This window comes from Pezoporus flaviventris, unplaced genomic scaffold (assembly GCF_033815535.1).
Source record: "Pezoporus flaviventris isolate CSIRO_AGI_PZ_B2104156 unplaced genomic scaffold, CSIRO_AGI_Pfla_v1 ptg000001l, whole genome shotgun sequence".
NCBI lineage: Eukaryota > Metazoa > Chordata > Aves > Psittaciformes > Psittacidae > Pezoporus > Pezoporus flaviventris.
The window spans coordinates 3,941,254-3,967,910 of record NW_026892549.1 but is presented as its reverse complement, the minus strand read 5'-3'; the positions used below and the strand labels follow the sequence as shown (position 1 = coordinate 3,967,910).

At 42.8% G+C, this 26,657-nt stretch overlaps 3 protein-coding genes across 5 annotated transcripts in view; all 3 read right to left on the bottom strand.

Moving 5' to 3' along the window:
- RALB (RAS like proto-oncogene B) overlaps positions 1-26,657 on the bottom strand; it is a 410,529-nt gene that overhangs the window by 63,436 nt on the left and 320,436 nt on the right. The gene's annotated exons all lie outside the window — the stretch shown is intronic.
- The window catches only part of GLI2 (GLI family zinc finger 2), a 200,002-nt gene that overhangs the window by 109,972 nt on the left and 63,373 nt on the right, over positions 1-26,657 (bottom strand). The window lies entirely within an intron of this gene.
- The window catches only part of EPB41L5 (erythrocyte membrane protein band 4.1 like 5), a 465,429-nt gene continuing 457,699 nt past the window's right edge, over positions 18,928-26,657 (bottom strand). The window contains exon 18 of the transcript XR_009745666.1: positions 18,928-18,939. The gene's annotated coding sequence lies outside the window, so the exon portion shown is untranslated. The remainder of the gene's footprint in view (positions 18,940-26,657) is intronic.

Here is a 26,657-nt window from a genome sequence, read left to right as displayed (position 1 = left end):
TAGTGGTTTGATGTAGAGAAGAAACTTGCTCAACAGTTAGTGCACCAGCATGGCACAGGGGTGCACACCACACCTTACCAGTGGAAGACCACTGCCAAACACAAAGAATTTACAATCTTCTGCATACAGAGAGCAGCCAGGTAACTTCTATCTGAATGACCCTCACTGTACATTAAGAAGAACACAAGAGACAACTCCAGCCACGTCTCTTTCTGACAGTCTGCACCAGGATTAATGCTGAATGGTTAGCTATCTCCATAAAGAGCAAAGAGCCTACAAATTTAAACACATACTACACACAACAGGCAAGATAAATTATGCCCATTCTGCCTCTAGCTGCAACTTTGTTGCCCTCCAAGAGCCCCGATTATTGTCACAGATGCTTCCAGAAGCTGGTGTATTTACTTACACTTCTTTGTCCCATAGAGGTAGCACAAAGTGTGAGAGAGGAGCCTCTCTCACTACTTTTCAGGGCTTCTTCTAGCAATAAAAGGAAACAAGTAAGCCCCAAAAATATAATTCATTAAACTTGTGCAGAGAGAAGAGCCTGGGCTGGGCTTTTTAAGGTGTTTTAAACACTCTTTAAACTGGGCTAAATAATCTTTAAGTATCTAATCCCAGATTTTAGCATTCAACTGTGTTAATCTATATTCCTCCTCCCCCTGAGGAAGCATCTCACCAGAGGTACACAGGGTCAGCAAGTGACAGGAACACTGTGGGTACAGCTTGCACCTGGGCTGCTGGAGCCAGGAGCTGCTGGGTGTGAAGGGTCCCTGAAGTGTCAGCATCCACTTCTGCTCAAAGACATTTGGATTCACCAAGGGCACGAGGGTCACCTGTCCTCAACTTCCCCAGTACTTGACACACACTTGACACACATCCTTCTGAACAGAAATGGGTTTTTCTGACCATGCATGCTTATAAATGCAATTTTAATTATTTTTTACATATATAGCTGTGTTTATTTGTATCTATATATACACCTATCACATATGATTCACGCTACCAGCATTTAAGAAAGGTCTGAAAAACACACAACTGTTTGTTTCTCTTGGTGAGAATATTATTTTCTCCACCACACTAATCTACCCTCTCAAACAGAATAACCCTTTTCTCAGTCACCCACCTGCCAGCCATGCAGCCCCTAAGGGACAGTCCCTTGGAAATCTCTTTGCGTGTGTAATTGTTGAGCATCGCTAACTACTTCATTCTCCTCTGGGGCTATCTGAACTATGCTGAAATATGCAGGCTTGGGCAGTGGGAAACTGGAGCCGCACATTAACTCAGCTGCCCTGTAGCACACTGGCAAGGAATACTGGTAAGCCAGTTTTCTTAAGACTAAGCAGAAGACCCATGGTGAAGGTAACTCTTCCTTGGCAGAGTCCCTCCCCTCCCCCTGCAGCCACACTGAGCTCATTCCACACATCTATAATGAATCAGGCTCCAACTCATTAATAAAAAATGACAAGCCATCATCTCATTGAATCTTCCACGCTGGAACAGCATGCAGATAAAACCCCAAACTCTCTCTCCTCAATTCCTCTGTGGCCCAGCAGCTAATGAGACTACGAGATGGACAGGACAAAGTGAGCTGCAATGGCACAGAACTTAACTTGTGAGAGAAGGGGAAATAACCTTTTCATTACAGTCATGAGACTTTAATTTTAATGCCTTTTCTTTTTTTTTTCCTGTCTGGACTAACAAAAAGGTAGGATCAGAGGCGTTGGTAGGGCCACCACCCAGGTTATGGGGTTGTAGGAGCGTCACAAGACACAAAGGAATTGAGTTTTGCTATAGTAATGAGCTGTTCGGTCCTCCAGACCGCAAGCCAATGCAAATCAGAAGTGCAAGATTTCTAAGTGTTAGCAAAAATCAAATACTATGAAGGTATAATAAAATAAACAGCCTAATGAGATTCACAGACACTGAAGTCTCCCTGGGGAGTTTGCTGGTCACTTTGAGTCACAGACACTTAAATCATGCCTCCTAATCTCCTCTCCAACATCTCTGACCCACTGATATGATGCTCACAAAGGCACTAATTAAACATCCTGTGTTTCCAAGCAAGATGAGAAGCAATAAAGAGGGATCAACACAAGGAAATGGTAAAGAACAAATTGCATTGTCTACTTGATATTAATAACTGCATCTAGCCACATCCTTGTTTAATAATCTTGAGTCATACAGCAGAGCAAATACAAATTACAGATCACAATTTCATATATACAGCACCAACTTTATTCTGCATAACATCTTTCATGGAAACTACAGCCCAAAATGTTTTACACAATTAGAGAGGATAAAAAACAGCAGAGAGGGAGAGGACAGAGCCAGTCCCACAGCACTGGGCAGGGAAAGTTTCCCACTGAGACATGGAAGAGGACAGGCAAGAATGGGAAAGGTCAGCAGTCTGATCAGCAGTGGAGGGACACAAGAGGTGACCCATGGAGACTGCGTGATCAGCCAGGGATTGCCATGGAGGGGATGTGATGCATCCTTGCATCAATCCTCCATTTCTAACGCCTGCCCCCAGGCTGCTGTTTTCCCCTTCTGTCTAACTTTGGTTTTAATCCCTTTAATTTGCACATGATGGAGACCTCTGTTACAGTGCTGTAGGTCTGTGGTTCAGACTGCATGAGTGGTTGCAAAGGAAACAGAAATAACATTTTTGGGCATAGAGAAACTGGGGTTTTCTGTTAAGAAAAAAAAGAAATTTTACTTTGGAAAACAAGGAAAAAAATGGTTTTTCTCACTAGACAAATGAGAAAATCTGTTCAAGAACACCAAAAAATATGCAAAAGTTTGGGCTGCTCAAACTATCTTGCTTTTATTAACACAAGCTTTAATTACACAATCACATATCATTGCTGTCCCCGGGGCCTTCATCTTAACCTTAAGGGAATAGCTTCAGACTAGGACAGACATTTAAGAAGGTATATGAGGGGAAAAAAGTAATTAGAGTGATACAAGCAGGAGGTACAGCGCTGCACAAGCCATCAGAAGTAAAATATAGCAAAGTACTGGTGGGCGGCTGGAATTTTTAGCTCTAGGGTGATATATAATATTAGATCATAGTTTTTTGCAATGTGATAGTGCTATCTAAGGCTGCAGTAAAAACTGTCTCTGCCCCACTCTTTGCATGTGATGTGAGGAGATGACCCCAGTCCAAAAAGTCTGTAGTTTCAGCAGATGACAAAATAAAACTGAGGGATAGGGTGGAGTAGAATCATGATAATGCTGAGATAATGAGAACTAGTGATAAAAAACTATGGTTAAACATGCCAGCTGCTCCGTCATTCTCAAGACCCTGGATCCCAGCTTAGCGACACTACTGCTTATTCCGTCTAGGCCAAATACATGGATGATTCAACAGGAAGGCCAGAAACTGTCAGCATCCTGAACATCTTCAGCCAGCCCACCCCTACAGCGGGAATAATGAAGTCAGTTTTACAAACAAAAGTTGTGCATCTGCCAGTTCCGACTGCAGATTGCACATTCCTGCACCACAACCAGACAACGGAAAAAAAAGAGCATCATGTTGTGCTAGGGTCAAGTAGTCTTTTCTTTCTTTCCCTTGTGTGCTGTAGACAGAGTGAAATTATGTTTGCTCTCTGGAAAATATTTGTTTGAATAATAATAATAAAAAAAAGCCCAGACCCTTCACATTTAAATTAAAAAGAAAATAGCTAAGAATTAAGATCATCTCTTCAGGGAAGCTTTTTTTTTTGACTGTGAAGACTTACGGTTTTTGAGTGTGCAAAAATGCTGAGCTGACAGTGTGAACTGCCCACGAAACTCCCTGTGGACTTCCCCCCAAATAAAACAGACGATTTAAGGAGTACAAGCTTTCCCATAAAGCAGAAGAATGTCATCAAAATGGAGAGGTTAGGCACTTAAAATGCAGGCCGAATAACAATTCCTTTTCAATTTCACGCACATACACAACAGGGTGTCCTCGCACAGACATTTAAAAACAGGGGCTATAAACCAGTATTTCACACCACATGGACAGCCTGGCTTCTACCTACCTTTACTGGGATTTTTTTCATCTGCAACTACTATTTGCAGCCTAAACTGATATCAGTAAATATATGTTCCCTGTATTGTGCCTTAATGAATGATTAGCTGTGAGCAAGGGGTTGTGGAGGGGTTCCTAACCTCAGAACCCAAGCCCAACACCTTCCTCCTCAAACCCAGGAGATGAACCCAGGTTTAACATCAAAGAGATTGGGCACAGGGATATTGGTGTCCAGGACCCAAAACACAGGGTGTCATATTAAAATGAGATTACATACACTGTTTTGTATATAAAAATATAGTGACTTTTTGCTGAAATGTTATTCATGACCATAATGTTGCAAAGCCACTGCAACTATAGGTGATTTAAGTTTTGTGGCTGTAAGAAAACATGGCACTGTAAGAAAACACATCACTCCCGTTGCACAGAGATGAAAATAGGACCACAAAGGATGGGGGGTTCTGAATTCCTCAGTGCTAATTTAACTAGCACTTCACTTCTTTCCTCCCCACCCTTTGATGTTATTTGGGACTTAGTGTCAATTCTTTTTAAGCAGTAGAAGAGCTGAACCATTGCTGCGTGCCTTAAGAAAATCCCAGCCCTAATGACTTGTTCAAAACAACTGGAGTAGTTTGTGACAGACCATGTCTCTCTAGTCCTAGTCCAATGCTCTAATAGATAGACAGTCAGACAAATAAATAAATCACTTTTCTCTAAACCTGAGCAGTTTGCAGTGCTCCTGCAGTTGACCAGGGCAGTGAGGGAAGCCCACACCATTGTGAGCACGGGCATGCAGGCAGAGCTGCTCCACCAGCCGTCCCCAGGAGCCATGCTGTACCCACCACATACCAACAACATGAGGTCAGAGAGCCACTGACATGCATATGACACCAGAAACAATGGCTCAGCCTGTGATGAGGAAAAGGACCACACAAAGCTGGGCAGAAGGGACGTGGCAGATCAGCCAGGCAGGACTTACTCTGAGATCGCTCATCTCTACTGAGCTCTGCTCCCTGGTGCCAGCAGTGGTAGGAGCAAAATCCAGAAGATACCACAGAGCTCAACAGTCCAATGCCACCATCAAACACAGCTTCAAGATTTCTAGGGAACACTGAAATGGCACATGCCTCACTGGCCACATCAGAGTTGGTGCTCACAAAAGCCAGCATAGGCTTTAAAGCAGCTGAAATACCATCCACCTGGCTGCCTGCACTTACTGACTTGGAATTGTTTATTACTTTTGCCTTGAGAATTACAAACGATTGTACACATCGAAGAAGTGCCAAAAACTACATGAGGACTTGGGAGGCACAGAAACAACTCTTCCACGCATGGGCCAGCAGTCCTGCAGTGTGGGATAAACTTGCAGGGAAGAAAGGAGAGAAGAAAAAAAGAGAAATTTCAGGCGATTTCCACCCCCCCCCCCCCCCCCAAATCCTACACTAATGACACAAGGAGGGGAGAAAAAAAAGAAAAAAAAAGGAAAAAAAGAAACAACCAACCAGAGCTGCGTTTTGTACACAGACTTCCTGGGTTGCAGCCTCTCGGACTCGCTTTACAAAATCAAGTTATCTGAATCTCAATGTGCTGTACAGCGGGAATTCAAAGCTCCGTCTTTACCTACTAAACTTGATCTGAGGCTCAACTTGACAATGTTGATAAATATGTTGCACTGCATTATTCATGTCTTTTCCCTTGCCTTCCTCCTGCCTCTGCCTGGCAAGTGGCAGCTGCTGCTGGTGCAAAGTTGTGAGCAGGGAGCAGAGAGACCTGCCCTGTACAAATAACTGCAGTAAATAAAAGATAAACTAGATATGTTGCATGGTGACATCTGCTGCTTCTCCTCCTCCTCCCTGTGCTGGGCTCTCAGCATAGCAGCGTCTTGAGGCAGGGGGTCTGACAAGAGGGCTTGCAGGCTCTGCAGCTGGAAGCCACCACACTAGGGTTTCGGCTGCAGCTGTATTGAATAAACCTCTTGGATAAGGACAGAAAACACCCCAGTGCTAAAATATCTAAGAGCTGAAATTCTGCTGATGAGCATCAGGAGGAGATCAGTGGTTTACAATGTGAGCAACATTCCTTTAGCTACTCATCATCATCGCAATCATCATTATAAATCTTGGCAACCATCAAAAAACATCCATTGTTCCTATCCCTCATTTCTTTCCCCTCCAGATCTGCAGACTTAGTGACGAGGATATTTTGTTGTGGTTTAATCCTCAGTGGTTTATTCAGGCTATGAAGGGGACCACCTCTGATGAAGACACTTTGCTGCAGCAGCACAATATGAGCAGTTGTACTTAGTGGCCAAATAGGGAGAACCAGCAACTTCTTTTCCATGCTGCCATAGGGGCTGAAACTTACAGTTTCCAGGTTCTTCCTCTGATGCCATGACCTTAACCTCTCCAACCTGCAGTTTGCTCATTTATACACCACCACCACCAGCATGCCCCAAACAGGGGTTATGTAGTTTCAGTAAAGCTTCTCTGCTCAGCTGCACAGAAATAGCATCTCATCTATGGCCTTTATGCCACACCATACATCTTGCTCCAACAGGAAAAGTCATTAAGTGCAAAAGAAAATTAGAATCAAGTCACATCTACACTTTCCCTGCATATAGACAGGGATCCACAGAGATTTCAGGCTGCTTAAAGAAAAATAAACCAAGAAAATGTACGTATGCACACACAGTCAGAGTTTCTGCAGGGAGAAACTTTCATATTGGTAAGCAGTCCTGTCATGCCACAACTTAGCCATCACAACATCTGACTCTTGACTCTGCAATGCTGAGATGATGCTACATGACTGTTAAATGAGGCCATACTGCAAGAGTCACACAAAAAGATACGTGCTGTGCTATCAGGCTGTTAACACTCAGGATACACTTGGACTTGCAGAGCAGTTGTGGGAAAGGTCTAGAAAAGCAAAGGTGCAACAAAGCTGCAGCAAAGTGCAACCCTTGATGCAATCTAAAGCCTCAAGAACAGTGCGGTTCCCCTGAAAGGACATTCACACTTTCACCTTCCCAGACTGAGACATTTCTGCTGCACAACTGTTTGGAAGAAGGCAAAGGAAAAAGACTCCAGAAGTAACAGGACATCTCTGTAGTCACTTCTAGTGTCTTAAAGACTCCCTCTACCACATTTATTATGTTATTGTAACTAATACTCCAGGCAGCTGCCAATTCGATCCTTATTAAAACAAACTGTGTGTGCTCATTTCTCATAGGAACACGGGTGTCCGAATTCTGGGAAAAACCGGTATTTGGAAGGTTCTCCTTGGGGCAAAGAGCCTTTTTTTTTTTGGGGGGGGGGGGGGGAGAGCTTTGCCAAGTCAGGACTGTGAACAGTTTTCCCCATTTACAGCCTCCAGACCTTTATTATGCTTGGGCTGCAGTGTATACCCAGCTCCACCTCCACCAGACCAAAACTGCTACTTTGCCTCTTGAGTCATAGCAGGCAGAAATGTGCATCCTTCACTCCATACCTGTTCTGAGATAAACTTTCCTTCAGTTCAGAGGCTGGTGATAAGCAAAGGATGAGATATGAGACTTCTGGAGCTGGGTAGAGGAGCTGCTTACTCCATGCACTCTCTGGTCTGTACCATGGAGCTGGAGCACTGCAAGCCATGAAACTGGGGATGTCCAGGGCGAATGGCCCACTCTACACCACTGATTGCTGTTTGCTTTCTGACTCCCGGTGCAAATGCATCGGTTTTATTCTTTTCTCGGGGCAGCTACTCATCTGTAGCTGTGAGTGGCCAGAACAAGCTGCCTTTGGTTTGGATAGCAAGCTAAAGCATGGAAGTTTGACCTCAGGACAGGCTAGTTCCACCCAGAGCTGGTGTGGATTTTGCAGTCTGGACTGCTGAAGTTCAACTGCTGCTGCTATCTGAACAATGGATTTAAAAGCTAAACTTAGGGAATATATTACCTGGTAGTTGCTTAGTCATCAGATTTTTGCTTTCAGCTCATGCTCTTCTGGCCCAGTTTTGCCTGAAGTCCTGGTTTCTCTGATCAGAAAATCTAGCTGGAGCTGTCATACCTGTCACCCACAGTGGATGCCAGAGCCCTCGCCAGGACAGAGTATGGGAGAGGGAGGTGCCTGCAATGAAGAGCCCTCACTGAGACCTGCTTCATTCCCAAGCCCATCAGTGATGGAATCTCTGGATGCTTGGCTCCAGGCCATCCCCTTATTAAATACGATTACAAAGTGGTGCTTTTTCCACCAGCTGAAGTTTGTACTTGTCAGATCAGGAAAAAAATATACATATTGAAATGCATTTCTCCTGATCTGACATGTCCAAACATTATCTATGCACCAAACACACGCACTCATACATATATTAGCCTATAATAGATAACTGCCTTCCCCAGTGTTTAGACCCTGAAACCTGAGGATTTCCCCCTCGAGTTGTGTTTTATTTGCTCTAACCAATCATGAAGATAATCAGTTGCAATAAATGTATCCTGCAGAGCCTGGAAAAGGGAAGGTGGCATATTCAAGTATAAGGTATTTGTCAATATACTCCTCAGAGGTGGCTGGGAAACCAGGAGCATGTGCCATCCCCTAGGCACTTAGGGCCAGACTTGGATGCTCTTCTCCATGCAAAACACCATCCCATACTGGGAACACTCCTGCTAAATCAATACAGGTATTCAGAAAGTAATTAGTCAGAGAGTAAGGAGATCTGAATGTCTTCCTTTATAAACATTAGCTAGCTAATTTTCAGAGTGACCCTACAGAGACAGGCAAATATGATGACCATTATCTAAAATATATGACAAGCACATTACTATTATTAAACCCAGAGCCTGAAAAAGAATGGGAAAAGCCCCACCAAGAAGACATATATCAGCATTAGACTACCCCTATGGTTTAAATATTCTCTTAGCAAAACTCACAGATGAACGCTTACTTTACAAATGCCAAAAATAACTTTAAACTCTGTACCAAAAATTCTTACACTCTCTTAATGTACATGAACTTTCTCTGCAGTCGTCAGCATCCTCCTGTCTTCTTCTCCTTCTCCCTGAGCACTTCTTGTGGAAGGGGACTGATAGTATACTGAAACAGCCCTTGAAAGACTTTGAAAGCCTGTTGTGGTGCTCCCAGGGCTCCCTCTGTGCTATGTGAAAGCCACATAAAATAGAGCAGCAGTACCTCTGTGGCAAGGCTTGGCATATTTCTGTGTACTGAATCAACATAATTATTTAGCATCCATCTCTCCCTGTGTGATTTCTTTATCCTGCCATTGTGTTGCAAAGAATGAAAACCATGAAGAGCTGATCATCCATGCATCCTCCCTCCTGAGTAGTTTTTTTTTAAGTTAAAAATTTCCTGGTTGTGACAGAGGCAATCTGAAAATTGGAAACTGCGTGCCTTGGAAAAAGCACAGCCAGAAGCAAAGGCAGCTGTCGAAGTCTCAATTTGGAAAAAGAAAAGGAAATTGGGATGGTCATTTGCAACATACTGTTCACTACTGCTTCCAAATGTAACAGATTTTGTCACATGGCTCCTCAGGGGAACCTTTTGCTGTAAGAAATTAGTGTTGACAAGAATTTAGAAAAAGTAATGAAAAACCTGAGCATCTGTATGGATAACAACCCTGACAAACAATAAATAACCACGTTAAAGGATGAGCTTGGGAAAGAAGTTAAATATTCCACTGCTTCTGAGACAAGTTCTTGTGCATCTCTTTTCTTAAGGAGGTAGCTCAATATAGCAGACAGCTGAACTGCTAAACCATACTTTTCTAAGCCTTAGAAGAACCAGAAAAATGAGGAAATTACATCCTGTGAAAAGTGAGGAGTTTTATAATGGAGAGATGCCTAAGAGGAAATCACTGTTCCAAAGAGATCAATAAATGAAAGCAGAGATCTCACACTGACAACTGCAAAAGATCCTTCATAGCCACCCTCTTCCAATCATTCTCTCATAATCAGAGAACAGAGGACTCTTATCAAAACAAATTTGCTATTCGTTAAGAAAAGTACCTGAACAGAACAATTGTTAAGTTGCATGTTTGTACTTACAATGAAAATCTCACGAGGCAACTCCTCTATGGCAGGCCAACTGTATTTTTCCTTGTAAAAATACTAACTCTACATGTGTAAAAGTCAACAATCTAGGTGTATTCTGTGTATGATGAGCTCCGTGCGTAAATGGTGAACTCTTTGCAAGACAAGATTTTTTGCAGCCATTAAATGCAAATGGTTACTATGTGATCTCCCATAGAAATCAAATGAATATAATAAAAATAGTTTCACATGTGCATAATATGGCATACAGATGCTCCTTATACAACATGAAGAGCCGTTACAGTATAACTCATCTGCGATGATAATCGCTTCTTTCTTAAGGGCTGGAATCCCAAGCAGAAGTGCACATGTAATTGCATGCCTGCTTTTGCATATGCAACTGCTGTTGCTGCAAGCATAAATTAAGCATGTACATTGCTACATAAAAACCTAGTCATTTACAGATGTGAATTTCTCCCAAACTCTTTCCAACTTCTTCTCAATTATCTGACTGGACTTCTGGCTTGGGGCTAACAGTCACCTTTTATGCTCTCCATTTATTTACTGCATTCCCAGCATGTAAGAAGGAAACACCCATACATAACTGCAAGCACCCCTACAAAATTGCAAAGGTGAAGAGCAAAATCAGCCAGAAACTTATGGCATTTAGTTTTTACATTGCCATCCCTATTCAGCCCAACTTTTGTGCTCAAATTCAACTTGAAGGACATGTTTAAATATCACTGAACTTAGTGAGGACAACAGCAAACTGCACTAGAAGGAGAGCACTGATGCTTATGGGGCAGGGATGCAACTTGGTGGAGAAGGCGCTTGGAGCCCTACAGACAAGGAGCAAGGGGAAGCAGGACCACCTGCAGACAGCAAAGCACAGCCCTACCCCCACCCTGAAAAAGATCAATGGTAGGCTTTACCCGCGTCTCTGCCCTGCTGGGCACTACGAATGGGACTGCAGTCATCTCTTCAAGCCAGCCTGCAAACCAGAAAACTCCAGTTTCAAATGTGTGGTGTCTTGGCAGCCTCCAAGAGGTGAAATATCTTTGGAGAAAATGGCAGTAAATAGCAAGACAAATCTGACCTTGAGGAACCCTGCTAATGGCAAAAAAGTTCCTCCACAACAAACAGACAAAACTTTCTGCTCCCATTTTAAGGCTGAAATGCTTCAGACTGGTTCTTCTTCTAACTTGTTAGCTCCTCCTGGTCTGACATTAAGTATGCCTACAGCATGGAGCAGGACTGCTGGCCAGCGCACATACATACACACATATGCACACGGAGCTCTGGCAAAATATTTCCAGTAGAAAAACAAAAAAGCAGAATCTATCCCTCTATTATTGATACAGTATAAAAGACATGCATAATACTGCACATTTAATTGCACTTACAAAAAAAATCACCTATTGGATGTGCTGCCTAAAAAAGAAGGGAGAACAAAGCTGCTCATGCCTTTTAAGTAATGGAATGCTGAGAAATGGTGTTAAACAAAATTTGCTGATACATCGTTGCCAAAACTGCAATAATGATAAATCCACTGTAAAGAATAAAATGTCTGTTTGCAGAGGAGAAATGGAAGAATTTGTGTTCTGAATTCCACTGGAAGCGTTTGAAATCCCACCCTTTAAATAGTATAGTTCAGTGCCAAACTTCACAAATCAGCTAGTAACCACTTGTAAAATTATCTGAGAATCAAACCAGCAACAAGTTTTGCTACCCATGGGTGTTGACTGTAACCACATGCAATGAAGGTAAGTATGAAAAGTAACAAAGATTACATGAATGTTTAGTTATTGTTTTCTTACCACCCTCCCTTAACCAGTGTTGTAAGAGCATAAAGACCTCAAAATGTTTTCAAGAAGCTTCTGCAAGGTCAGGATGTCCTTCCAGCATTCACTAGCTCTGAAATATCATGGAAGCAGTTTCTCTTGAGGAAAAGGACTTGCAAGTCCCTGGTTTTCTTCATGGATTTGCCAAAATAAGTTTTAACAAAGAGCAGCTTTTCTGCCTTCCCCCTTTTATTTATGTGCAGAACATGAATACTTCTCTACCTCAAAGGACTTGATTTGCTGAATCACTTTGAAATCCTCAAACCAGTTATCTTAACTGAGATCGGGACAGGAAAAAGGGTATAGAAGGAACCCTACTGCGTGAGTTTGGTAGCACCATGTGTGTTACCTCCATAGTACAACATGGGATTTAGTGTCTCAGGGCTTCACTCTCGAAAAGGTCAGTCTGACTGCCTGTCAGCAGCACTGAATCATTTGGTTTTGATTTTTTTTGAAGTAACAATAGAAAGTGTGGAAAAAAAAATAAATAATCGCAACAAAGCAATCATAATAAAAATCATTTGGAACTATAGAAATAATATTTTAACAACTGGGAAATAAGGGAAACCCACTTTGTAGCTTAACCGGATCAGCTCCATCTGTTATCTTAAGGGGTGAAGCCTGAACTGAGGAATCTGTGTCACACAGAGGCCGGCAGGTTTGCGAACTCTATCAGGAGTGCTTACCAGAGTTGGTCTTAATCGTTTTCCAAGGCACAAAGCCGAGATCAAGATGAATCTGTTTCCCACATTGTTTCCTCCCAACAGGGTTGGATTTCAGATTTGCCTGGATTAGAGTAAAGCCACCGGAATTCCCCACCTGGACATTAAGAAGGTTGGAGGCCTTGATTTCAAAGGCGAGTGGTATGCAGTAATTCCAGCCTGGCCCCACGGGACTACAACTTTCATTTCTGATCAGTGAATTATCTTTGCTTTGTGCAAAACATTTTTTTTTTAAGAGGAGGAGGGAGATTTCATTACATCTTCCCCTTTACTATCATTTTCTTTCTGAACCAACATATTTTTAGCCTAAGTACTAATGAATTAAAAGCAGAATCATTAGTTCACCTTTTCCAGAGAAATTAATAACAGGGCTGAGATTTTTAAATCCCATACTGTTCTCTGCTTCACCCTGAATTTGCTCATATGTTCCTTTTTCACATTATCAGCTTGTGCTTGATGTCTGTGCTGAGCTGTGCTTTAGTCTCGCTGTATGTTCCAACGGCAGTGACCAGAACCTTAACCTTTATCCTATGGCTGCATTTACCCAAAGGTACAGACCTCTTTCAGCTCAAGGTCGGAGCTTCTCAAAAGCCTCCTTGGTTAAAGAGAAGAATGGGGACCATTCTCTCGCAAAGCCAAAAATGTTGCAGCATGCATAAATCACCATGCAGAATCCTTTTCCCTTGTAGGTAGGTTCAGGCTGGACCAGCCACCTGGCATCCAATTTGCAAAGCACTGCCTGTCCTCAGCTCCCTGGCAGGGAAATGGGTCCCGTAACTTGCTCTACCCTCCTGAAGTCCTGAGCACAGACACAGGTACTGGCAAAAGCACACAAACAAACAACAACAACAACAACAACAACAAAAAAAAACAACAAAAAAACTAAAAACAAGATAACAGTGAGGAGGAAAACATCATTTTCCTGTGTAGTCTGTGCTGGGGAAAGAGTTTTAGCTGCAGGAGGAGCCCTTCTGCTGGTATATACTGTGATCTCCACTGGAGTAATTTGTTGACACAGAAGAGGCTGGAGAGGCCTCTCTGAAATAACACAAATGCCAAGCTTCGACTAACAGGAGACTTTCTTTCAGCAGTCCTCCCATGAGACAAACTGGGTTGCACCAAACCAACAACACCAAATCCCTGTTTCTGCCACCACTTATTAGGACCGGCAAGATGCCCTGATATAAGCATGTCCCATGAGAGATGGGGACATGGTCTAGAAAAGTCCAATTGCTTGTCTTGGCAAACTCTAGCCTATCTCAATGTTTTATCCTGTGAGATCCAGCTTCCATTAGCTCCCCAAGAAAGCTTATCCTGCCAAAAAAGTTTCCTGTTCCCTTTTCCGGTCAGTCATGTTCAACTCATTTTAATAGACTTCACAGGAAAAGCTTTGATTTTGACCCCTGCAAAGAATTACTTCTGATGATAGAAACAAAAGCAAAGGTAAGAACAGTGTTTGAATCACCCACATGGCTGGGAGTAGCATTCAAACATTATCAACTTGAATCAGGAGGACAGAGATAGTTACACAAGTTATCTCAGACGAGCACAGGATAAAACCTTTTCATTTTCCTCTGCTGAAGTTCAGGTGCTGCTGGCTCACTGGCAGGCAGAGGCAGCAGGGCTTGGGATAGCTGGTGGAGTTACCACTTCCACAGCTGCCCCTGCTTTGCCTTGAATCAAGTTATCCATTATCAATCTGAGGCTCAACAATTTACAACAGGCATTTAAGCCATCACCCAGCTCTGTTTGCCTTAAACATCACTCTCTCAAGTGAAGCACTTCAGGTTGCTGATGACAGACAAACTGCTCAGGCAGTTGCACAGCAGTGCAAAGGAAGCAACCAGCCAGCCATGGTCCACTCATCGGCTGCCCCAAGCAGTCCTAACCAGAGCTTTCATTCACCTTGCAGGTTAAGAAAACAACTCCTGAAGTTAACATCCATTTCCCTTGTTTGGTTCCAAATAGCAGTCCTGTTTCATATCCATGAGGGCAATGAGACTTTAAACAAAACGCAGGACTGGATCTTATTACATACCAGTGTAATACTGCAATTTGAAGAGAATTTCACATTCACAGGAAAAATAACCACCATGTCCCTGGATTTAGAACAATAACGGAAAACAAAAACCACTGACCGCTTGTTCAGAAAAGCCAGGGGTTCTCCTCATTAGACTCAGCCCTACGTGAAGTGCCACGCAACAGGGTAATGAACCAAAGTGCTAAATAAACAATCAAAATCAACTCACAATCAAAAAAAAATAAAAAATCTTTACAATCTCTGTGTGATGATGCTTGACGGTTTTTGTAAGAACACATTTCTATCTATCTGACAGCATATGTTTTCAATACAGACGTATTTGGGCCTGCATGTTGCTATTTTAGTGCTAACATTCACAAGCTTATTTGCTGAAGGCAATTTTTAAAGACATTTTGTCAGTGGCCAAGTCCAGCTCCTATTGAAGTTAACTGAAGACTCCCACTGACCTCAATAAGAAACAGCTCAGACGATCAGGGCTGGAGTTGGAGCTGCCAAAACTCAGTGAAATGACACAAGTTGAGGACACAGCTCTTGGAGCAAACTGGGTAAGCCCAGAAACAGAACACCACCATAAGATATAACAGGAGGGTATCTACTAATAAATATATTGGGATCTGGTGCCATCTAATTTCTTCCCTGTCTGTGCCAGTGTAACACATTCGCCCCCATGCCACTGCTCACCACCAGCTTTGGCCAGTGAGATGGTTTGTGGGGCTGTGCACTATTGCTTGTGCTCACTGAATCTGAATGTGAAAAATTAATAGATAACAGAGAAAAAAGTGCAGAGAAGAAAGGATGTTTTCAGCAATCCAGAGTGATCTTGTTGAAATTACAAGAATTATTCAGATTCCTAAAGTCAAGCACAGACAAAAGCGGTTGGAGAATCCCAGCTTTGCCCTCTTCTTTCAGATAATTATTTTCCTCTATCTCATAACAACTAAGAAAACTTTGTTTAATAGCTTCTAATATTGCTACCATGACTGTAACTGTACTTCTCTCATTTGAGTGAAGAAAGCTTAAAAAAATTCCTTGCAGACAGTTTTTTTTTCCTCTTTTTCTTGTTATAAAGTCTACACATGGTACAAGGGCACAAGGGATGGAAAAAGTATTTAATTAGTATTTCCAGAAATATCCTCGCCTAACCCATAATGAGGTCATGCCAGATCATAATCCTCCTCAAATACGAGAGACAAAGTTATTTCCTTTCATACAACATCCTTTTTTAGGTGCAGCACTGAAAGCTTTTCTGTGGTTTCAAAGGGAAAATAAAATCAAGTCAGTCTGAGTGGGGGAAGTCCAGGAACACCTAATACATTTTCCCGCAAAATTAATCTGGCACGCCATACCTCAGTGAAGACATGGGTGAGATTTCATGCAACCAGGAAGCTTTCTTTTAAAGAAAACAGAAGAAAAATACACACCCCCACGCACACACAAGAAAACCCAACCCTCCCCCCAAAAAAAACACAAAACCCCAAAACCACAGCTCCAGTCTCCATGTGCGCAGCTGAACCCCTTTGAACTGTCTGCTCAATGATATTTCTCTTACATCAAGCAGAGATGTGTTTGGGCTACCTGTGTCCTTCTTACCTGCAGGAACTTAACCTGACTCCTGGGTGGACCCTGGAAAACACAGAGCACTGCAGATGCTGCAGGTCCAGTGGCCCAGGAGTTGGCTGCTGTTGCCAGGGCTTGACTTGCACCAAAGTGGTGCCGACAGCAGATACAGCCATGAGATCCACCTTCACATTACCAGGTCACCCCTTCTCCCATAGTGCTTCCAGCAGCCACAGCACTGCTGGATGTTGAAGACACTCCAAAAAACCCCAGACTGCCCCTCATGTGGTCCCTCCTGGATATGGCATAGGGAGGAGCAGAGGCTCTGAAGCTCAAGAAATACTGAGGCCACATAGCCTGTTCCCCTTACAACACACTTCACAGGTTTTCATTATGTGTCTCTGCGACAAGCCCAATAGCTTGAACACGGCAAAAATACTAACTTGGAGAAAAGCTTCCTATCTTGACTTGATGAAGACATCAAGAACTTGAAACCCCACCAGCTCCCATAGTGGCTTACCCCAATAATTATTCAACTTGACTGTTACATTCAGGCAGGGAGCAAAGCGTGCGTGGACGCTTGAGTTTAGCTTGCAGCTGGTGATGGTTCATCAGCTTTTTGCCACTGGAATAAGGGGCTAGAAAGTACAAAGCATTTTCTCTCTTTTAATACTCTGAAATTGAAGTAAGTCAGAAACAGGACATTATCTGCTGTATTTGCCCTCTTCTGCAAACAAAACCATGTGTTATTTCACTATAGAAATGACCAGGCAAAGCTGATTTACTGAGCACTCACAGGAAGCCAGTGGTTCTCCACTCTTCTCTCCCATCCCCCCAAGTTTATTGTTGAGTTCTTGGAATATCAAGTACAGAGTGTGAAATAATTTAATGGTGGGGGAATTTTTCACCCTCCTTCTCTATCCCAATATGACTAAATTTATTGATTTTGGATTGCTGTAAATTATAATGCAATTATCCTGCTGCACAAGCAGCTTCCGATTCCAGAAATTAAAAAGCAATTCAGGTAAATGATCTTTAGCTATCATGGTGCATCCCCGCAGAACTCATTAAGCTGGGGGATTAGACAGCACACCAAAACTCTTACAGGGTGGGTGACATTAAAAACTATCATGTCTGAAAACATAGAACTTCCTTAGGAAGATAACAGGGGCAAAGCTGCTGGTGAGGCATTCTTTTTCTTTCCTGAGGACTTTGAAATGCTATAAACTTGTACATCTCCCAGAATTTCTAATGCTTACTTATTGACCTTTTTTAAAATAAACACCCTTCTTTGGAGACAAGAATACCATTAGGAGGGAAAATTTAAGAAATGGACAACTTCACACTGTCATCCATAGAACTTCATTATTTGATATCATTGGATCTCAGGTGGAAAAGCAGCTCATGCGAGTTGGAGTCAGCAAGTACCTTCTGAGGTCAGAGGCTGCCAAGCGGCACAGAAGAAAGCTCACACCAGATTTCTAGCCAGCTAAGGTTAATTTTCCAGCTTTTTCCGAAGAAAGCTCTATCTGGTGGAATCTCTAAAAGATTAATCACTGACTGATGGTAGTCACAGATATTTTGCCATATATGCCCTTTGCCAGCACAACTGTTCTCAATCCCTCTGTCTTTCCCAAAAGTTTTTCCTCCTAAAACTGCTTGCTCCCAATTCAATCAGTTAAGGCTGTCCTACACTGTTGTGATGCTGCAAAGCAACATCATCAGCCTTCAGACTGAAGGCGGCTACAGTCCTTGGCAGATGAAAGGATACATGTGCACGTAGTTTGCACATCATTAAGTTCGTAAAATGCTTTGAGGATGAAATGTGCTACAGAAATATAACAGGTTATTAAATTCCTTGGTGCCATTTCCTACATCTAAGTCTGCAATGCTCTTCCATCGAAGAGCAAACCCCAAGATTGTGCCCAAACCTGCTACTGCTTTTAGCTTCCTGGCTATTTTTTTTTCCCTTGCCCCAGAAGAATAGATGTTACCCATAGAGCCGATGAGTCTTTCACACCTCCTGGTCAGCCCCCACAGCTGCTGCGCAGACACGGTGCGGTGCACGGGGTGTCACTCCAGCTTGCAGGCTGCATCTGTGCAGCCTCTCCACTCATTTCCTCTCAAAGCAGAGGCTGCCGGACTTGAAAGACCCCACTTGCTCACCCTGCTCTTCCCTAACACAGCCCTTAATTAAAACTGAAGGCAGCTACTGCTTTTGAGTAGGACAGTGCAGATCCTTGGGATATTAGCCAAACACCACAGAGATTTATAAACTCGCCAGCGTGGCCAAGGTACTCAGAAAAGAAGCCAAAACCTTCAGTTTAAAAATCCCCTACACCATCATAAATTTCAATTTTATCTGCAAGTTCTTCTCACTGTGAAAGTTCACTAGTTCTGTTATTTTACTTCTAGTAAGTACCATGTCCTAATATGGACATTTTTGCAGCATTCAGCTGAATTCTGAAGATATACGACATACCCTGGTAGTCTTTTCTCCTGTTCAAAACAATCTATTAACTCAGAGTCTCGTGAAAGCCCAAATCATAATATCTGGTCTCTGTTTCTAGCCGAGGGCTCAGTAATCCCCCTCCCTATCTCACCAAGACGATTACACAAGCTGTACAGCAGGAGCATGGGACATCAGTGCAAATCTCTGTTCTTTTTTGGGATGCATGCATACTTTTCGAATTTCCTAAAAGGAGAGATCAGTTGGTTTTGGCCAAGCATCTGAAACCACTCTCAGGCCACACACAAGTTACCGAGTAAGCAGACGACATCCTCCTCTCAAACCCTTACTGACACAGATTTTGAAAACATGTACTTCAACCACCTCGGCAAATTGTTCCCCCTGTGCATTGGTGCTGGGAGCCCAGGGCCTGCCCTCCCTCCTCCTTCTCCTCCTCACCCCCTGCTGGCTGCTTACAGCAAGAAGGGCATTAGTGCTGGCCTGAACCTGCTCCAGTTCTTTTATATAGATTTAGACCGTATAATTTGACCATAGGCAGCTTTATTGCCCTGATTTATATGAAGCCTTGCAGTGGTTTAGTTTTGTTTTTTGGGTTTTTTTTGGGTTGTTTTTTCTTTTTTTTTTTTTTTTTTTTGTAAGAAAGCAAGATGTATAGAAGTCCTTTCCCTGCTCCAGCTTGAGGACAAGCTGTGTGATCACCAGGGCTTCCCACAGGGGCTCCCTCTCCCCTCACCACGCTTTTGGAAGGGGATGCACACACTGCAGGAGCTGGCTGAAGCTCCTCCTCAAGCACAAATCCTCACTGTGGCACTCACTGTGTGTGTCACACCACTTAGTTTGCCCTGCTCGAGGATGGTCCACATGATGTCTGGGGTGAATGATGTTGCCACCCCCCCTTACCCACCGGCATGATACTGTGACAGAAACCTCAGCATTTCTCCCTCTCTTGACCACTAACCATCCAGAAAATCTCATAGGAAAGACAGCAAAAGGCATCTTTGACCAAACCATCACTTTTGCAATCCAAATAGCAGGGGATTAAAATCCAGGTAGATCTGCTAAGGGAGATGTGGCTGTAGGGAAAGGCATGTTGCTACCAACCATATGCATTCCCAGGGCACACTAAACTTGGGATCTGTATTAGTATTCTCCAGCAGGCATCTGGCAGATATTAAATACTAGCCACCCCAGAGAATTTGTTACCTCCTCATGCTTGATTGGGTGAATGTAAGTGAGAGCTGTGCTTGTATCTGCTACCTGAAGAGCTAGATGAAGTCTATCTGAAACATGCCAAAACCCGTATCTGTCATTACCATACCAATTTCCTGAATGAAAATCCTGCTTGTATTTAATTTAATCTGTCCTCTGTCTCATTATATGGCCAGGACATGTTGTACTAACTACAAAGACAGGTCAGTATGTGACTCAAAACCTAATTTCAGTTACTTACCTAAAGGATTACTGCCTGGATGAGCACCATGTTTTGGAATAGCAAAGTCCACCAACTGTCCTTCCCTGTCACTGGCATGTGAAGAGCTAATTTTGCACTGGACCAAGGGATCATCAGAAATCCAGTCATCTCATCTTGATAAACTCATCTTCACAACAAACATGGACTGTGTTCTAGCTTCCCTATCTTTTGTCTTTTTCTGCACCCAGCTTCCATGGGACTGTAACTCTTCTGTTCAAATACTTCAAGACTTTTCCTTTTGGTACCAAGTTCTCTTGAAGATCTCATAAAATGGCGGTTTTTGGCTCAAACCCTGCTGTTACACCTCCAAACTACAGCTTGTCAAAGGTCTTCCAGTTCCTCTACACAGCTAAGCCTTCCTCCCATGCCTCTGGCCCAGGCTACCTCTGATGCTCTGTAAATCATAGATTCACAGAACAGTTAGGGCTGGAAAGGACCTTAAGATCATCTAGTTTCAGCCCCCCTGCCATGGGCAGGGACATATCACACTAAACCATGTCGCCCAAGACTCTGGCCCTTGAACACCGCCAGCGATGGAGCATTCACAACTTCCGTGGGCAACCCATTCCAGGGCTGCTATGAGGTCTCCACACAGCCTTCTCTTCTCCAGGCTGAACAGCCCCAACTTTCTCAGCCTATCTTCCTACAGGAGGTGCTCCAGTCCCCTGATCATCCTTGTGGCCCTCCTCTGGACTTGTTCAACAGTTCCACATCCTTTTTATGTTGAGGACACCACAACTGTACACAATACTCCAAGTCATCTTATCTGAGCAAACACTTCTGACCATAATCCACCAATGGTTTCCATAAAGGACTCTGAACTTCTCCCTACCACTTAGAGACTCCTGGCACCTTGTTTGTTACCCCATCTAGAAATAATTTTGCAAAACTTTGAAGCAGAAATTACATCCTCCCTAGTTATGGGTTCATACAGCGCTGACCAAATCTGCAAGACTTTTTGCCTCACTTAGGAGCATAATGATTGTACAGAAAAAGTATTTAAAAATTACCTGCAAAACTGTTACCAGAAAGCTCACAAGTGACATGAGCTTCATGTGCCCCCAGAAGCAGATCAGTAATGCTGGGCTTGCATATCTGCATCCTTTGTTAGCACCTGGAGAAACACCATCCCTCTTTTGTGGTATCTAGAACCACGGCACTGAAGGGCAAATTCCCTCTTCTGCTCAGCTTTAGTTGGCTGACATAGCCTTCAAATTCCCACTCTGTCTAAGCATGGTTTGGGCCACCAGCCCTGTACCTCACAAAACGCAAGGTTAAGTGAACAAAATTCAGGAGGACATTTCTGTTCTGCCCTCAGGACTTAACTACTGAAAGGTTTTGAAGTTGGAAAGGAATAGTTTTTCATCTGGGTCACAGAAAGGAAGATAAACTAAAACCATCTTTACAAGAGACATTGCAGATACAGGCAGTGAGGAAAGGCCCTTTGGGCTGATACTTAGAGAAGCTCATTTCTATCCTCATTCAAGTGCTACAGAGGTTAAAGACCTGCTACAACCTGCCATAAAAGGCAAAACCCACATTAATAGAAAATGTGTTTCCCTCCCCCACTCCAAATGTATTTTTTATGAGTAAACATTTCTGCATTAAGACTTACTGTCTTCAAAGATCCCTTTTATGTCTTAAAGGTAACCATTTAAGTGATCTTATAACAGCCGTTACTTATCTTTACAGTGGGCAATGCACATGAACTCAGTGTCTGAGACTTTCATTTTGCTATATATTTTTTAGTAACTACTTATAAATCCAGCTTGTTTCAAGTGTCAGTGACTCCATGTGGCCAAAAGACAGCCTTGGATCTTATTTCAGCTGCTAATACATTGTTTTAAGTGGAATTAAAAGAAGCATGAAATTTACAAAACTCTTTTTCCTCCCAACCCTTTTAGCTTGCCTACAGAAGTGATGCGGCATGCACAGAGCTCAGAAAGATGCAAATGTTTTTCACACATTCAGCCGTCTCATATCTATTTTAAGAGTCGCTCCTCCAGCATTTGAAATACAGGACCCAGCAGTAAAGATGCTTTGCGGACGTCTTTGAAACAGCACACTAAGGCTCCTCTGGAGTTTTCCAAAGGGAAAAAATTGCACCAAACAATAGTATTGTCAGCTCCTCTGCAGCTGATTACAGTATTAGAGTGTGCACGTGCACAGCAGGCTAACGGGAAGAAAAGCTGAAACTAAGGGCTTGTCTGAAGCTGTCATTGCACATCAGTGATTTTATCTTTCCAACACCTGGCCCCAAGATCAACACCATTCCTAAGACTCTAATTACAGAGGACTTTGCTAAAACCACTATTTATTGCTCAGGTCAGGGTGAAACCGTGAAGCTCTGTGTGGTTTCTGTAAATTCATCCAAATTTGGTCTGTCCAAAACTCTGTCCAGCTACTTCAACTTCAGCAAACCATTTGATGAACCTCATCCACAGATTATGTATGTAGGAAAACCTCTTAAACTGGGAAAAATAATTTTCTCTTGTTTCAATACAAAATACAGCTATTAACAATACCATGTTCTTGACTGAGTCTGCCACATTAGATAGCTTGAAAAACTTTCTTATTCCAGAGCACAGGGTGACCCCTTGTAACACAGTCAATCTCTTGTGTATCCCCAAACTGTCTGTCCACTGTAGATACTGAAAATACCTTCTCTGTAAGAACTTAACCTCATCTTCCCTAACCCTGCAAATCTGTTTTATTGGCCCCCTTTGACAGCAGCAGGTTGACACTTCAGACATATGAACAAGGTCACCCTTGTAACACAGCGCCCAGGGACAGCAGCACCCTTTTGGAGGCAGGGGGAGGGAATGGAATGGCAACCTCTATGTAGTCTGACCTGTTAAGTGCTTCAGTATGACCAGTGCCATAAACATGCTAACCAGATGCTGATGGATGGGCCTGGAGGCCCAAAGAACAACGCAAGTTCATTATATAAATGGGGGAAAGAAGGGAAGTCAAGCAGCTTTCCTAAAATCATGAAGGAAATTTGGGACTGAATCAGGAACTGAAACTAATTTTCTCCAGGCTCAGTTCTGTGCCCTCACCGTAGGGAGCCACCAAAAAATTGGGTATCTTCACACAAGCAGCCTCTGGGAGTCGGGTCAGCTTCCCACAACACATAATAATTCCTCTCGTTAAAATGGGAAGTGCAAAGAAATGCCTAAAGTCCTCACCTTTGAGTTTCTCTGTTTTTACTTTAAAGTGTGGCTGTAAATGCCTCAGAAAAAACATCACCTGCAAACTGATATGAACAAGACTTAGCTTAACCTCGAGCCTCACAAAAGCAGCACTTGCATACATTCACATAGGATACCAATATTCGCGCCAGCCAGCATGAAGAAGAGGATGCTGCTTAGTCCCCCCATCACTGTTGGTCCACCCCACAAAGAGCAGCCATAAACCAAGGTGAACCCCAGATAGAAAAGTAGAGCTGAGAAAGATCTGTCTTTCCCCCTTCACAAAAAGAGCAAAAAAAATACACTTGGGGAAAATCTGAATATTTCCCAATACTTTGAACCAAGAGTCAGGAGTGCTGAGCCCTCACCACTCTCTCTAGGCTCATAGCATCTCATTAGGTGCAGAAATATATCTGTTTTCTTTAAGCAATTAAACTATTGTTGAAACAGTGCACATGGGGCCAGGGGCTTACAGGAAGACACCTCCTCTATTGGATGGCATTCAGGAATGCTCAGACACTGATCTTTTACATCAATACAACTGAAGTCATCAAGATATCTACTTTAACTGTTTACTTAAGGATGCATCTGTTGCAAGCTGTGATTTTTTGAAAATCTGTCAGAGTCAGAAGCTGATCCATGTAAGAGAAGAGAAGAGAACAGCTTTCTGGCCAAAACAGCACCATTCTATCCCTGCAAATGTTGCTGTATTTTAAAAATCAGATATTAGTGGCAGTAAATATAAATATTTTGCTTGCAATACTCCTGTTCTTATTTACAATTTACTTAAAGTTGGAAGTGATTTCAATGGAATACAGTCTTAAAAATATCTGAGATTCCAGGAGATGGAAAGAGACATAAAGAAAGAAAAGAAGAAAAACCCATGGAGGTCTCTAACAAACTCTAGAAAAGACAGAATTGATTTCAGACAGGTTTGTGTGAATTCTTTTTCATTTGTGCTCATGCGAGAGCACACTCAGTGGTTTATTTTTTTCATTTTAGACTCAGTTAGCCTATGTACCCAAATGTTTGCTCAGCTCTTTCCACCAAGGTTTTCTTGATTTCAACCCAACACCACTATGAAAATCACAGAAAACACAGTGCAGGTGACTTCCAACACATGTAAACTCACAAGTTTAACATAATCCTAAACCAGTTAGCATAAAGAGACTATATCTCACTTCATTAGTTCAAGAGCTAAACTTGCAATCTTGGCTGTCATTTATTCTCTGTCATTACCATTAAGATCAGAGAACTCATCCTGCTAAACATGGAACCCACACAGAATTCATGGCATATTCATTTATTTCAGAATTTAAGGTTTCTTCACGTTATGTCCCACTTGGTTCTGGGAAAACTTGTAACCCCCTCATTATGAGCCCACTGTGCTAGGTACTGGACAAAGGCACTGCCAAAAATGAGTTAAAATTCAATAAAATCCTGTTAGTGCTAGCAGAACATTTTCATACCCTTATCCAACAAAAAAGAATGGTACTGAAAGCTGCAATGTGATATTCTCAAGGGCACTGTATGATGCATGAACAACTTGTGTTCAGCTCTCCTGAAGGAAAACAAGCAACTCCTCCATGTTTGGCAGATGAACATGAAAATTTGAGTCATTTGACCATGATTACATGGCATATATTTGAGAGAGGAAAGACTTGCTAGTGGATATAGTGACCCAAGAGACCTGGGCTAAATCCTCTTTATCACAATGGATGACCCATGTATGCCACCTATGAACTTCCAAATTTGCAGATGTAACCAGCTTTTGACATCTATGTAAAACAGCTGCACCCATTACAGCCTTGGCCTTGGAAAATCCAGACAGCACAATTCGTGTTTTGTAATTAAAAAAGAAAAAAAAAAAAGTAAATAAAAAAAAATAGTGCAGCAGAATTGGCTGTGTCCTCCCAGGCCTTGGTCATCACCACATGAAACCATGAAAACAGACTGCCTGGTTTTATGGAGGACAGTTTAAGGAGGAGATGAGCAATGCCAACTCCTCCTTCCACTCCGAAGTGATTGGATGTCTTCTCAAGGCCATGCAGAAATTCTTTAGGAAGTGCTGGGAATAGAAGCCCCATTTCTCGGTGCTGGTATTGGATGCACAGCATTTCTAAGAACATTTTTCTCTGCCACTTGTCTGACCCTGGGAGCAGTCCCACTGCTCTGTGCAGGCAGCCATGGAACACTCTGCCAAACCCTATCAATTATTTAGCGTCAAAAGGAAGACTTAATCTGTGTGATAAAAGAATGGATTTTATCTAAAGCTTGTTCCCCTTAAACTGATTTACAAAACTGGCCTCTCTAGTTGCCTCCCTTAATATAATTATTTACTTTTGCATTAATAGCCTTCCTCCACTTAGGTTATATTTAGGTGCCTTTTGTAGCCTTACAGAATTTACTAGGTTGTTTCCTCATCTTTTTCGCAGAGATTTTAAATTGTCCATCTCTCTAAACTGGCCATTAAAACACTAGTTTTGTCAATGCTGGTGTAAGGCTGGAGCAGCTCTGGGAAGCAGCTCCCCTAGCTGTGTTGACACTTGGGTGTCGAGTTTGCCTCTGACTTGAGAAGCCACAGGGTGAGATTTTAGCTCAGAGCTGATAGTCAGGGCTATCTGCAGCTCACCAGGCTATGCACTGATGAACGTGAATGGAAGGCTTTAAAGCATTAATCTAGTCTCACCTTGGTTCCTTGCTTTAACCCCACCCTGCAATTCTGGTCAAGTCAGTAAGACTGGGATTTGTCTGCCTAACATTAGTCACCTCAAATCAACCATGAAGCCTTCAAGGGACCAAAGCTGGCATCTCCAAAGCACGCAAAGGGATCCCAAACTAGACACCTAACATTTAGGCAGTCAACTTCAGACAAAACAAGTCCCAGTCCTGGTCCCCCATGATTATGGCAGGCTCAAATGCCATAGTTAATGGATGGTGCTGGGAGAATTAATTTACAAAAGGTGCAAATTTGCAGATGCTTAGGCAAAAAGCTGCCAAGATACTAACATTTCAAACTATGGGGACATGGTGGCAGCACAGAGGAGACAATCCAGGAAAATCATCATAGATTCATACAATCACAGAATCGTTAGGGTTGGAAAGGACCTTAAGATCATCTAGTTCCAACCCCTCTGCCATGGGCAGGGACACCTCACACTAAACCATGTCACCCAAGGCTTTGTCCAACCTGGCCTTGAACACCACCAGGGATGGAGCATTCACAACTTCCCTGGGCAACCCATTCCAGTGCCTCACCACCCTCACAGTAAAGAATTTCCTCCTTATATCCAATCTAAACGTCACCTGTTTAAGTTTTAACCTGTT